Source organism: Ambystoma mexicanum, chromosome 2p, assembly GCF_040938575.1.
Source record: "Ambystoma mexicanum isolate Mex_15411 chromosome 2p, UKY_AmexF1_1, whole genome shotgun sequence".
In the NCBI taxonomy this organism is placed as follows: domain Eukaryota; kingdom Metazoa; phylum Chordata; class Amphibia; order Caudata; family Ambystomatidae; genus Ambystoma; species Ambystoma mexicanum.
This window is the reverse complement of record NC_090923.1, coordinates 1,462,213,438-1,462,228,798: the sequence shown is the minus strand read 5'-3', so window position 1 is coordinate 1,462,228,798 and position 15,361 is coordinate 1,462,213,438.

The following is a 15,361-nucleotide window of genomic DNA, read 5'->3' as shown; positions in this document are numbered from 1 at the left end:
ACCCCACAGGCAGCCCACACCACATGGGACCCCCACCATCACCTGTGAACATACCCCACAGGCAGCCCACATCACATGGGACCCCCACCATCACCTGTGAACATACCCCGCAGGCAGCCCACTTCACATGGGACACCACCATCACCCGTGAACATACACGACAGGCAGCCCACACCACATGGGACCCCCACTATCACCTGTGAACATACCCCGCAGGCAGCCCACACCACATGACCACCCCATCACCCATGACCATACCCCGCAGGCAGGCCCCGCCGCATGTCCCCACCCCCCACCAGTGGCGGCAACCTGCAGGCAGGCCCCACCTCATGTCCCCACCCCCCAACAGAGACAGCAACCTGCAGGCAGGCCCTGTCACATGTCCCCGGCCCCCATCCCAAAACACATTGGACCAACATACAATCACGCAGCACATGCCAACTAAAATGCCACCACACGCTGCATCCCCCTGGTACACCTCAACACCCATCCATTGTTCATGCTCCCTATGTCATGTGAATCCTAACATCACACATGAACAATATTGGTGAACAGCAGAGACACACAAATGAGTCATGGAGGAGTGAAACATGCACTAAACCGTTGATACCAGATACTACTTCAATTTCAATGTCAAAAAATGATATTAAAAAACATGGATATAAGTCACACAAAGTAAAAACAACAAATTAAACATGCATGGACCAAATGAAAAATCAAAAGAAAGTGAAAACCAAAATCAATGTGATGTAAAAAATGAAAGAGTCAAAAATGTGGTCCTTGTCCATTAACGTATGTGCAAATGAAATCACATATCATGTGAAAACCATTCCTTCATGGTTAAAAAAACTGTTCAAATTAAAATCCAAATAGTTACAAAGATCCAGGGTCCATGGTCCCAAAACATGTAGAAAAATCCTAAAAATACAATACAAAAATAACTATATACAAGATGTGGAGCAAAGTTCAGGAACTCCAAATAAAAAGAAAAAACAAATGAAACCTACTCCTAAGGAACTGTATAAAAAGGCAGCGGGCTAGTCCATCTCCTCACCATGCTCTCTCATAGTCTCCACCAGGGCATCATCACACACTGTGTCCACTTCCAGTAGGCGTGCCTCGGCTTCTCCCACGAGGGCTTGCAGGAACTCCTCCATGCTCCTCTGGAACGCCCTGCTAGTTTCCTCGAGGACCTCTGCCCGCCTCTCTGCCCGACGCAGTGAATTCTCCGCCCTGGCCATGGGGAGGTGCGCCTCCTGTGCCCACTGCCGCTCTGCCCCGATTTGCCGGCCCAAACGCTCCAACACGGAAGGCATCCTTGTCGTAGGGTCCACGTTTGCCTCCTGCCCGATGGCCCATACCTGCCCCTCTGATGATGAACGCCCCGAGTCCTGTTGCATCCTACCCTGAGCCTGCTGCTGCCAAAATGCCTGGTGCCTGCGCCACAAGGACAGCCTCCGGGATGATGACACAACCCGGGGCTGTCGTGCACGTGCCCTGCTGCTTGGTGCCTGCACTTCCTCCATTGCCATAGCTCCTGTCGCTGCAGTGACAACCTCTGCTGATCCTCCTTCGACTCCCGACAGTGGCAGGGATGTGATCTCCACCAGACGGGCTGCCGGGGTTGGGACAGGAATACAGGAGGCCCTGGTGGTATCTGGGACAGAAGACGGCAGGGAGGATGACTGACGCACAGAGGAGGAAATGGAGGAGGGGGGGTTGCAGCAGTGGCCAGCACACATACCAGCTTCGTGATCAGGAACTGAGCTATCCAGTTAATGAGGCAACAGACCTCATCTTGATGATGTGCAAGCCCCCGATTGGAAGCCTGCACATCATCACGAATGCTGGCTGTACACCTCGCAATACCGGCTAGAAATGGTTCCACCCTGTCATGAATTACTTCATCCGCAGGTAGTGGACGATCCATTTGCGTGGATACATCCGCCACATGCGGATTGGTCTGGCCTGAGGCATGCCCGCAGGTGCATACTGGTGCAGTCGCAGTTCCAGGGTCAAGATCATTCACAGGCCCCTCCACGGTGACCTGCACTGCCTCCGGCCCCTGATCCTGGACTGCACCAGTCACACCTACCTCATCACCCCTGCCGGGCCCCATGTGCTGGGCTGATGTGGCCTCCTCCACCGCCACTAAACCTGGAGAACTCCACACTGTCTTCCGCATCGGACTGCCCCTGTGTGGGCTCACCTGTCCCTCCCACTGCAGAGGTGCCCACAACCAACTTCACCCTCTTGGGCCTCCCCTCAGCAGCTGCGGCCGTTGCCTTGGACGCGGCACCAGTCTCCTCGCTACCGGAAGATAACGGTACCTGGGAGGAGGACTGCGCCCTGCGTCTTTGCCTGGTGGAGGCATCCCTGCTGCGGTGCTCCACAGCGTCTTCTCCGCCCTCTACTTCCATCGTTGCTGTGGATAGGGAAACATAGAAGACAAACATCAGGCTACTGAACATATGTGGGTATGTGTGTTTGTCACAATGCAAATGTACATCAGTGGCACTGTCAAAGGTCACAACCGTCATCACCCTCCAATACACACAGGGAAGTGCCATTCACACACATTCACAAACATGTCTGTCATTCACAACAGACATTCACATCCATGGACAAGGCACTGACACAAAATCAGAATTGTGTATTCAGATCACACACATCATGGGGCATACACATCTCATTCACACAATCACCTGACAGTCATGAGGCAGGCCATGGAGCTATCACGTCACAGTGCACTCAAGGGCAAATTGGCAGCGGGAGGCAATGACAAATCAAGAACTCAAGTAACATACCTGCGGAGTGTTGGGCAGTCACACACACTCACTACTCAGACACACGCACATGTACACCATGCATGTCCATGATGGTCACATAAGCACCCATGTGTCACACCTCTCGCATGCCCCAGACCAGACACAGGTATGCAAACATGTGCGCGTCGTTACATGCCGGTGCGCTTCACGCATTGCAACACAGACACCATCGATGTGGGACATGCTTGAGTGGGCTCGCATGCAGCACTGTCAGGGACATGCACACAGACATCTGTATAGGAGGCATGCCAGACATAAGGCCAAGATGCACACTCCAGCGACACGTCAACATGCACATGCAGTATGGTGGACAAGAACACATGAACACTTTCCAGTCGACTCCAGATGGAGCACCAACTCCAAGATCTGGGGGTACAGCACTGGGTAGAACGGCTCGAGGACCCTCATCAAATCGGTGGTCAACTGGCCCCAGTGCCTCGCTTGATCATCAACTGCCTTGAAGATGCGTCGGGCCTTGTTGTGGGTCCTGGACTTGAAGTCTTCCCAGAGCTTGTGGACATGACGGTAGTCGCGGGGTGCCACCCCCTCTGCATTGATGGCACCCACGATGTCCCCCCAGATCTTCTTCTGTCCTTCATTGCCGACTTGCGATGGGCCGTGGAAGAGGGCATCATGATGCCCCAGGTCTTGCTCCACCAGGATGCCAACTTCCCTGGGTGAGAAGCTGACAGCCCTCTGCCTCTCTGTCGGGGGGTTGCCACTTGCCTCAGATGGTGTGGTGTCAGACATGGCAACACCCGAGGCAGGTGTGGGTGGGCAATGTGGTCCTGGGGCTGGGCTGTGGAACGGTGGTATGGCAGTCAGGAGTCTTCAGGATCAGCAGAGGTGGTCATAACAACAGGATCACTGGCAATGGCTGATGAGCAGGCACCAAACTGCAGGGCATGTGGGCAGCAGGCACACAGAGTGGGCTGGCAGCAGCAGATGGCTCGTAGGAGGCAGCTCGGGAAGTTGGAGGCAGGTAAATGGCCTTGTAGGCAGGAGCGTGGGTTTTCTGTGTTCTTTTACGTGGCCAGCTGGAAACAGAGTGACTCTGCAGGTGCGGAAACAGCGCGTTACTGTGTAATCAGAGGAAAGGCCCTAAGCGCGTAAGTTACGAGACACTCGCTGGACGTTAGGCGTTGCCGTTCAGTATCAGGTTAAAGGTCTGCATAGGACAACAGTGCACTGTATTTGCTTTTCGTGGAGACGGACATGTGAACTTCATATATTTGTGGGTTCACACACGAATAGTTCACTACTATGGCAGTGCGTACTTCTTGTTTTGGGAGGGGAGTTGCCTACGCGCGTGTGATTTTTTTCATTCTACGAGACAGACAGTGAGTTGTGCATGCATTTTTCCCACTGTGGTTGCCCCTTTGTGTCACGTACCCCATTTTCGAGTACATAGTAGCCTACGTGTTCCTCGCATATGCATTTTTTGTGTTGCTGGTTGACACAGCGTATTGCAGGATGTTTTTTACTCACACGTGGGCTACCGAGCGGTCGCTTACACGTTGATTTTTGTTTTTGGGGTGCCTGGGCGTTGCGCGACCTGTTATTTTTTTCACCAGGGGTCACATAGAGCCTTTCTGGAGCACAGTGGTACGTTTTCCATCACGTACCCTGCCCCCTCACTACAATTGCCCAGGACAATTGTTGGCTGCACCTCCCATTGCGCTAGTCTATCAGTGCCATGACTGGGAGGGCAACAAGTGGGAAGGGAGGCAAAGGTGGGCGACTTGCCAGAGGTGGCCAAGATGGGCGACGTGGCCAAGGTGGCCAAGGTGGGCGACGTGGCCAGGGTGGCCAAGATGGCCCACGTGGGCAAGGTGTCCAGGACCATGCAGGGAGAACTATGCCAACCACCCAAACGGGGCAGGGAGATGCAGCAGCTACTGACATACCCAGCACCTGTGGTCCCGGACAAGCAGTGCCATCTGCTGTCCAGAGCAGCCAGGGTGTGGAAGCTGCAGGGGCAGTTGCGGCTGCCAATATCCAGGCTCAGGGTCAGTCAGCCCGGACTGTAGTGGGCCCGGCATAGGGACAGTGTGACTCAATGGCCGATTTCCATGTCCCGAAGGCCAAGACACGTTTGGTGCAAGTTCCAGGCTCCGACACCCGGGGATCTGGAGCAGCGGTATCATCTGATGTTCACACCGGCCAGGGTCTGGAAGCTGCAGGGGCAGCTGTAGCAACCGGCACCCTGCCTCAGGGTCACCCAGCCAGGACTGGATTGGTCCCGGCCCAGTGTGACTCAGGGGCCAAGTCCCTTGTCACTAAGGCCAAGACACGTGTGGCGCAGAAGCTGACCTTCTGTAGTTACATTGGTGGCTGATTCCATAGGCCAGTCCACCTGTACTCCAGCCCCTACTGACCAGAGCGGTACAAGCCACTCAGGGTGTGCACCACCTCACAAGAAGCAGAAGCATGCTCCTGTGATGAGGAACTGGACAGGCTCGTGGACTACATGTTGGAACACGGCTGTGACATGCTGGTGCAGGCAGGGAGCACACATACACCTGCTCAGTGTATGGCCCACTGGCAGTGCCTTGCGGACCATATTAGCGCCTTGGGCTATGAGAGGCGCACAGCTGGTGATGTTGTGAAGCATTGGAATGACCTCCGACACCGAGCAAAAGACAAGTTGGCTGCAAAGTTCGCCTCTACTCTGGTGACTGGCAGTGGGTCACCACCAGAGGACGATGAACTCACTGGACATGAGGAGATCACTAGTGATTTCATTGCAGTGGAGCAGATCCAGGGCATGGGAGACCTGTCAATGTATGAGGGAATGTCCGGTAAGTGGTGATGCGTGTGTGTACAGGCCATGTGTATGTTGCTTGGGTGATGTGTTATGATTATCTGCCAGTTCAGGCTACATTGTCATGACTGCCATGTGTGACCCATGTGATGTTGGACTGATACGTGCTTGTTGTCATGAAGACTGCATACAAACCATGTGCTGCACACAGAGCCAATCCTCATCACCACACCTGCTCCCTCCTTCCATGACACTCTCTGTCCAGCCTCTCTTGGCCCTATTCTTGCTCCAACCTGTGGTCGCGGATAGCTTGTGATGAACTTCCACTCAAAAGTCGCCTTCTATCGTCACATGACTGACGTCTCTGTGAGGTCACCCTGCAAGTTACTCCTCCTCAGAGGCATTCTTCCTTTCATCTCCATCCCCCACCAGCTCACTGTCTCCAGAGGACTGGTAATTCCTATGGTGGACTATTGCAACGGGCCTTACCAGGATTTCTGTGATTCTACACTCTTCCCTCTGCAACTCTGCCAGTCCTGGACTGTGTGAAAAGTCAGTTTAGGCTTGGTGCAAGGTATCTCTCTAGGACTGTGATGATGGCACATGCTCACAGTGGCTATGAGTGTTCATTCCTGAACCCTGTGCATTCTTAGCAAGTCCCTATGGGTCCTGGGCCAGCAATTCCTTCAACTCCACCTCCAGTATTTACTTCATTATCATGGCCTTTGATCATCCCTTTCTTACTCCCTCAGGGTCGGTTGCTCCTCATGGAAATTAGTTTGTGGTTCACGTCTGTGTTGAGCTGGGGCCTCCCTCTGGTACAGCCTCCCTGCCTCTATGTAACTGGAGGTGTAGCTTCTCCGGGTCTGCAGGCACTTCTGATGCTTCCTCATGTGTTGTGCTTTCTGTCCTTCTCTCCCCTGCTGTAGTCCCAGATGACTGAGAGAATGCACTTGCCCCTGCCCACACTGTCCGCTACGGCACATTCCTCTGAGTAACCATTTTAACCCATGCACTGCCTCCCAGCCACCCCCTGCCCTAAGGGGTGGGGTTTACTGTATCCCTACAACCCACTCCCAACACTTTACACATGATGACGGCTCTTACCCGAACACTGCCATCAGGCCACAACATTGACATTACTGGATCTGTGTTTTTATTCATAGTTGAGGCCGTACCCATGCACTGCACGCACACCCTTCTAAACCCTGTTATCCCCTTCAACATGCCTATTCACTTGCTTGATGTCAATGTGACCTATTATGATGTGACCTAATGTGATCAATATTGAATCCGTATGCCTGCCCTCACTGTATTACAACACCCTAGCGTTGTTGCACCCTGTGACACATGTGTGTGTTTTCTAATAGTGAATTCCATTAAATGTCATCTGACATTCATTGTACATGGCTCATGGTCAGTAGTATTCAACTTCCATCTGAGGCTGGTTGACAATTCTGGCATGGCTATGCTACGTACCATCTGTGTATTGGCATCAGTCATGTTTGTGGAAGGACTATGCCAGTCACATGCTTGTGTGATGCAGGAGCTATGCAGTATATGTGTTATTTTGCCCTTTGACACGCATGCATGTCTGCTTTCAGGCTCCCCTTCCCTTTCATTGACACTGCGTGCGTACCTGACTTTGTGTCATGTGTGACATGGCAGGTTCATGTGTTGGCTGACATCATTGTAATACCTATGTGTGTGGCCTGTGCTATTAAAATTTGTATTCATGTTTTTATTTTTTTTTATTTGAGCAGGTGATGAGGCATTGGATGCAGTAGAGGAGGACTTGGTGTGGTAGCCCATGAGAATCCATTGGTGCTACAGACCATCCTGGCCAGGGGTGTCTCTGAGTACACCTCTGAGGAAGCCAAAGCCTCTGGTGCTGAAACGGACATGAAACCCAAATTTCTGTCACAGGTGAGTGATTCTACTGTGGATGCTGTTCAGAGGTCGTTTGGAGCACACCATGACTGAATTGCAGCCAGACAGTCAGGTATTAGTGAGGAAGAGGAAGAGGAAGAGGCCGAGGGTAGCCTGAATTAGAGCTGTGTGTCATCCGTGTAACACTGAACGTTGGAGGTGAAGGTGGCTATCATACGGGGCAGGAGGGTCATGTAGCCATTGAAAATCCAGGGGGGTAGGTTAGATCCCTGGGGGAAAACGCAAGTAGAGGGAGTGATAGGGGAGAGGAAAGACCCCAGTTCCACCTGGGATGGGCTGTCAGAGTGAAAGGAGGTTAGCCATGCCAGGGCCTGATCAATGATGACCAGGGTATCACAGAGACGTGCAATGAGTTTGTTGTGGTTCACCGTATCGAAGGCAGAGGAGAGGTCAACTAAGATGAGGACAGAGGGAAAGTTAGAACCAAGATTTGAGAGCATATCTTCACAGGTGTTCAGAAGAGCAGTTTCCATGCCTCTGGATGGTCTAAAACCAGACTGGTGGTCGTGGAAAGAGCCAACAGATTCAGTGCGGAGGGTAAGCTGGGAAATAGCAAACTTCTCCAGGAGTTTGCCCAAGAAAGGAGTGATAGAGAACGGGCGATAGTTTTCCAGGAGAGGGTGCACAAGGGAGTGCTTAAGAGCAGTGGTGGGGAAAACTCCAGTGGCGAAGGAGAGGTTGCAGAGGTCATCCAAGGCTGGAGCGTGAGAGTCAATGTTGTCCCTGATGATTTTGGAGGGACAGGGGTCCACCTGTTTGGAGGAGGCTTTCATAGACCAGACTTGTCTAGTAACCTCCTCAGGTGTGACAGGGGAGACAGAAGGGAGAAGAAGGGGAGGGGTGGAGGTGGCCAAGCGTGGTACAAGAGATGTTGCTACATGAGGTGGTGAGGAAGAGAGGCAGGATAGGATGTCCACTGTTTTTGAGGTGAGTGTGCAGCCAGGGCCGAGCAAATTGCCTGGGTGGGTGCAATGGTGGAGGAGGCTGCGGTAGGGTTGGCTAATTCCTTGCAGACTTTGAAAAGTGTGTCCGTGTTATTGGATACCGCAGAGATGCAGGCTTGTGTAAAGACTCTTCCCTGTGAGCAGATGCAGAGTCTATACTGTCTTTGGAGGAGGCGGCAGGCCAGTTTGTCAGAGGGTGCGCTAGAGGAATCCCATTTCCATTTGGCTGCTCTGCTCTTGTGTTTAACGGAAGCTGATTTGGAGTCATACCAAGAGTTGCACTTCCTGGTAGGCTTCAGTCGCAACCCTCATGACAGAGGCAAGAATATAAAGAGTACTGGAAACAGAGAGGTTAAAGTTTGAGAGGGCTCTGGCAGGGTGGGAGTCAGTCGCACGAGTGAAGGAGCATAATAGGTGGAGGCAAAGGCAGCTATTGAGACTCTTTTCATGGGTCGGATGACCTTGTAGAAGGGAGGCAGTGCCAGGCTTATCTATGCAAGGGGAGAAGAGAGCTTCAAGTGAGAAGAGAGGAGAAAAGGATCAGTCCAGGAGAGAGAAGTAGTGAGAGGGATAGATAGCGGAATGTCAGTTGAGAAGAGAGCATCCAAGGTGTAGCCAGCGCTGTGCGTTGGGCCAGACGGTAAGATTGAAAGAAAGGGAGAGTCGCAAAGGTTGCATAAAGGTCTTAAGGAATCAGGTGAGTCGAGATGGATGTTGGGATCACCCAGTAGGAGGAGATGAGAAGAGGAGGAAAGGAGAGAGGAGGCCAGGTCAGTCCATTACGAAAGGAAGAGGGAGGGCTGACCAGGTGGCCGATAGAATGTGGACAGCAGCAGTGAAGAGCTTAGAGAGAGGGACAGCCTGCAGATCAGGCACTCAAAGGATGTGTAGGCCTGAGTGGGAATGACAGACACAGGGATACACTCAGGGAAGATCAATGCTACTCCCGCACCTGGTCTGTTTGGCCTAGGAAGAGAGAGTATTGCATAGCCTTCTGGGAGAAGTGTGTCAAAACTTGTGACAGAGCAATCCTTGAACCAGGTTTCAGTGATGGCAAGAACATCACAATCCTGGAGTTCAAGGAGGTTGCAGATGTCAGAGGAGTATTTGACAGCTGAGCGAGGCTTACCATGGCAATGTGGAGCAGATTGCAATCAGTAAAAGACTTACGGGGCGAGCAGGGGACAGTGGGCCCCCCTAAGTGACGATAGTGCCTGAGGGACAGAGGTAGAAGGGGGCAGAGGAGCCAAGGCCAGTAAGGGAGCCGGGACCATAATGGGTGAGGAGGGAGCCCCACATACAGTGTTAGTGGGTGACTGGGCCACCCAAGAGGAGAAGGTAGACGGGTTGTCAATGTGTGGGGTGGTGGCAAGAAAGCCATGGCGAGGGTAGCACGGTAGTTAGGAGGTGGCAAGGGAGCCAAGGTGGGCACAGCTGGCATGGGAGCCAGGGCAGCTGAAGGAGCTGGTGCAGAAGGCGGAGGGAGGTTGATAAGGCGGGAGAGGAGCCTATCAAAGGGTAGAAGGTTGGGTTGAGGACCCTCGACCATGATACTACCATTGCAGTAGACATTGGTGATGACCCTCGAGGTGGAGAGGGCAAGAAAGACCTCCCAGCGGGTGCCACCATTGATGGGCGAAGAAGAGAAAGGAGAGAGAAGAGCAATCATATGGAGAGTCCATAGGACGGGTGAGGGAACAGCATAGAGTATGTCTGTGAGAGTCTCTCTGGCAGAGGCAATGACGTAGGTGCCTGCAATTGGAAGGCTGGGTTAGAGCTCAGTATGTCCTTCTTGAGGTTCTTCCTGACAGACTTATTAAAGGGTGAAGGATAAGAGATAGAGAAGCAGTTTGAGAAGATAGGAGAGATAGATGGCGCCATAGCAAACTGCAGAGAGTGAGGTACACTTAACCAGGCTGAGGCCACAGAGGCACAGCGAGAGCAGAAGGTAGAAGGGGGAGACAGGGAACAAGACTGGGAGAAAAACAATGGGAGCTGGGTGAGGTAATATGCACAGAAAAACAGTGAACACGCAGAGGAGGGGGGGGGTAGCGGGTTTAGGGCTGAGGGGAATAACAGCACAGAGGGACAATGGGACTGAGGAAGGGTGAGCTAACCGGTAGCAGACTAGACAAGAGTATAGAGGGGTGGACTTGTTAACACATTCTCATAAAAAGTAGGTTATGCACACAGCTAAAAACAAATGTAAACAGGAGCAGGACAATCAAGATGGGCACACAGCTGAAAACGAATTTAAAAAGCAGCAGGACAATCAAGATCTGCACACAGCTAAAAACAAATTTAAATAGTAGCAGGACGAGTCATCGATCTGACCATGCTAACCAGAGCTTTCGCCTCAACTTCCACTGCCTCCGATGTCGACGACCGAAGACCTGGATAACCCAGCAGATAGTCCATGGGTTGCCAGCCACTGCATCGAAATGGACAGTGACCATGTAATCTGACAGTTGCAATCAAGTGCTCTAACGGGAGTGGTGTGGGAAGAAATGACCCTTGGAAAATTGGCAGTAGGGGTTTTGGGTCCATCACGATCATGATAGGATGATGAAAAATATAAAGGTGGACATGACAACACCATAACAGACCAAGGAACACCTCACACTCTATTTGTAAAGGTCGCATTTCTGTTTGTATCAATGCTTTGGGAGCCCCAATCTCTGCACCCCCTATTCCAGAGTAAAGGGCCTTCCTTCTTTCCTTATGTAGCTCCTGAAATGCCTGGCCTGATTAATATACCAGGGGACCCCAGGCTCCATCTAGCCTATGTGTATCTGGAAATATTGTTTTTAACTAAACCCTGTCATGCTTTTCTTCTATTCTTTGACCCACTGCTGAGATCCCACACAGTAACATGTAAAATGTGACTCGGAAGCAATGGGCCTCACAAAATGAACGACTTATCAAAATGCAACACATCACACACATCTATGACTCCAAGAAATCAACAGCCTACAGAAGGACAAACATATGATACATAGATTTTAAGACAAAGCTGTTACGCTCACCTGGTTCCCTCAGGGGCGTCGATCGGACCCAGACAGCTGCGGTCTCCACCAACGTGATGCGTAGTGCAGAGATGACTGTCTGGACTGGCCCGCCTAATCCCGTCTGCTGGACCCGTAGAAGTATTCTCCTGCAAGTGGAGAAAGGGATTTAGCCACCCGTGGATTTTAGTGATGCCCCCCCCCCACTGTTCTCGTTCTCCCCACTAGTCACCTCCAATAGCCCCTTTTAGTAACCTCACCTTATGCTTTTAAATGATGAGCTCTCCATCCTGCGTGGCATGCAGGGGCACGTAGATACCAGTTACTTCACTGGTTTGAAGGTACTGGAGGAGTTCTGGAGGAATATTGACTCCGGGGTTTATAAAGTTCAAAGAGTTCAATATGTCCGATGTTCACTCTTGTTTCATTCCCTTGTTGAATTGCAGCTGGGTCCAAAAGAATATTGCCTGGAGGCAGCTGATGGCGTTCAGGTAAGAGTCTGTATTACCCAACACTGTCCGGTAAAAGTTGCATGAGTTTAACTTGTTGTTTTCTCTCCCTTTATAGGGACCATCACATGGGCTATGTAGCCTCTCGCACACCACCTGTGCTGAAATTACACACATGATCATCTTATCTATCCCATTTATCCCTCTTTAGCCAATGTTGCCACTGAGATCAGCTGGAAATTCAACAGTCGAGGTGTACAGGACACAGCTTAGCCCCAGTCAGACCAGCATGTGCTGTCGAGTGCTGTGTTCAGCAGTGTGTTACTTACTTCAACCCAGTGTTGCCACAAACAAAGGGACTGTCTGAGGCACAGCTGAAGGTCTTTGCAGATGTAGAAAGAAAATCCTGATCAAATACTAGAGTGCAGGTGTCTGTCTCCTTTTGCTAGAGACTTAACAATTTTAGGGAGACCCGGCAGCACTGTTGACAGAGAAATATAGGGGGCACTCCATGACACGATATGGAATACATTGCCAGAAAAAAGGAACTAGCCAGAAATGCTGTCTGATGGTAAACTCCATTGAGGCAGTTAGTACTGTTGTAGAGTCCAGATTGTCCATACATTCTTTCATAATTCTAGTATAGACACAGAGGCTTGTATTATGCATACTATTCTTTATTAAAACTCAAGCAGCAATCTTAAAAAAGAAAAAAACATTTTCGGTGTAAATCTAGTCTTTGCAGTTTGAAACTCTATTGCCCTCAGGCATGACACTTGTCCTAGTCCATGAATCACAACGATATGTCCTATCACCTCACAATTCCTCATCCCCAATTCCTCGTTCTTTCACTGTCTCACTGTAGCTTCCTAATGAATGACTCCATCTCAAACAGGGTATAGCGAAGAACAAAACCTGTAATGAGCCGCCTCCAAATCCGGCAGGGATCCGCCCTGTGTTGTCTGCCTGTTTAGTGTCCGCACCTGCTGTCAAGTTCCCTTGGAGGTTCAGCAGATTCCTTCTTAGATAAGTGACTGTAAAATTACTGATGAATGCAACTTGTTATGACATATGATTGATGGAAAATTGATCAGTTAGTTAAAAGAACTTTTAAACAGAAGAGGTGATTGAGCATAGATAAGACTGTCAAGTAAAGTTTAGTCTTTAATGGAAAGTCAATACTGTGATGTTTCAAAGGGTCGTTCATTTTCTACAGGGGCAGAGACAGTGCCCCAGCTTTGAGTCTGTGATAAACCGCAGGAACTCCATTCTCTGCTGTGGCCTGGTCTCGGATTTCTCCTAATTGATGAGAAATTCCAGCTTCTCTTGGAGACCCGTCATTGGGAACATTTGCTCTAGCAGCCGCATTGGATCCTGCGCCATGAGACAAATATCCTCGATGTATAAAATCAGTCTCACTCCTGAGTAGCTTTGTGAAGCACCACAGTGCTGAAGTTAGTCTGAAAAGGGAGGCACATAAACTCCCATCTTTACCATCACCAGAGGAATTCTAAAAATTGCTGGTGCATCTCAGGAATGGGTACTGTAGATAGGCATCCCTCAAATCTATGCAGGTTAGCCAGTGCCCTTCCTGCAAAATGTCCCTGAAGAGATGGATTTCCTCCATCTTGCAGTGTCGGTACACAAGAAAGTCGTTAAATTGTCTGAGATTATCACCGGCCTGACCTTTTGCTTCTGTTTCACCAGTAAAACATTGCTTAGGAAGCGTTGCGCCACCTGCTACGCTGGCCTTATCGCCCTTTTCTTTAGAAACTCTCCTACTTCCTTGTCCATGAGGCTTTGTTCCTCCTCTGTGTTAGGGAGAATTCTCAAAATGTGCTAATTTCCCTTACCTTTTGAGACCTCCAGCAACTTTGCTGGATTTCTAGGATTTCATTTTTCTACCTGGGAAGAGTGAGAGCCTTTATTCCGCCTCTTTCATGTATTTTGGTGTGTGTTTTACTTTTGTGTTCTTTGGTTATGGTGTTTTAAAACAACTCCATAGGGATCATCTTTTTCTTTGTGTCACGTATCACCTTCAGTGCAGTGGCACAGGGGTGTCTTTCAGACTCCCCAAGGTTTAAACACTTTCTCTGGGACTGACTATTGTCTCCCAGAGCATGTAAAGTTAAATTGACTTTTCTTGTCTCTTTATATTTACTGACCCAGCACACACTATCTTCCTATAGAGTGCTGGAGGGGTTGTCTAGCATCCCCTGAGTCAAAACACTCATGTAACAGTCAAATGTTACCCTTTCCTACTTTAAATGGCTGGTGGCAGTGGTTTAGATCAAACTACCATGATTTTACCCGACCGCGAACAACGGTAGCAAAAAATCGGGTCAGCCATGTTTTTCAAGATGGCGCCCAAGACCTATCTGTAAAAACAGACTCCGGTTGACTTTTTTCACCGTTTCCTTTAGGAAAGATCCTTCTTGTGTTTAACTCTGTGCGCCAAACCAGGTTTGGTCCCTTTGTTCATTGGCCTTTGGCGGGTTTCAGTGCTGAAGCCCTCCTCTGGCGCCTGAGTGCCTGGGGTGGACAGAATGTGAGGGAGGTGCCTGAAACTCCCTGTGCTTAGTCTCCTAGGAGACCTGAATTCACTCTGGCGTGATTGGCTGGCTGGCTGTCCAGCAAGGACAGCCACCCTGCTGTGTGAGTGACAGCCAGGCTGGAATGAATGGGAGAAAACAGTTTAAAAGCAGGTCTCTGGGACTTGCAAAGCAGAGTCGACCACTGGAACAAAAGAACCGAAGACGAGCTGAATGAAGAGGGTTGCTGCCACTCCCGGACGACCGGTGAAGCCCTGCTGCAGGTCCAACCTGCCTGAAACTCCATCGACAGAGAAGCCCTTCAAGGTTAACTTCTTCCCTTGAGTTTGGTGGGACTAACCAACTCACAAGCTGCCTGGAAACCGTCCCCTCCTGGTCGAATTTTCTACAGAGTGCTGTGGAAAACCAGATAGCCAGTGGGAAGGATACCAGTTTGTGGTCTTTAAGGCACTCACCCCATAAACCGATATTTATCCAAGCCTGTGGCCTCTTCCCTGGGCAGTGCAGGAACCTCCCGACGTCCTCCTTCCTGTCCCCACGACTGAAGCACAGGAACAGCAAGGTCTGCTCGAACTGCCAGGAACAACTGCCTCCGCTACAGCTCTTCTTCACTTTAAAGGTACTGTGCAAACGCGGTCAGAAAATCTTTTCGACCACAGAGAAAGTTTGTGAAACTTTCCCCTCTTTGAAGGCTGGTCTGTGCCTAAACATTTGTCTAACTTTTCGCCTAGCTAAATTCTTCTAAAAACCATGGCAAAGACTTAACCGTTATCTACAAGAACTGTGCTATCCTATACAAAGACTCAGCGCCATTGACTTTGGCCCAGGCCTATCGAATTGAATTGCTGGTTGTAGTTAACTGAAACCGT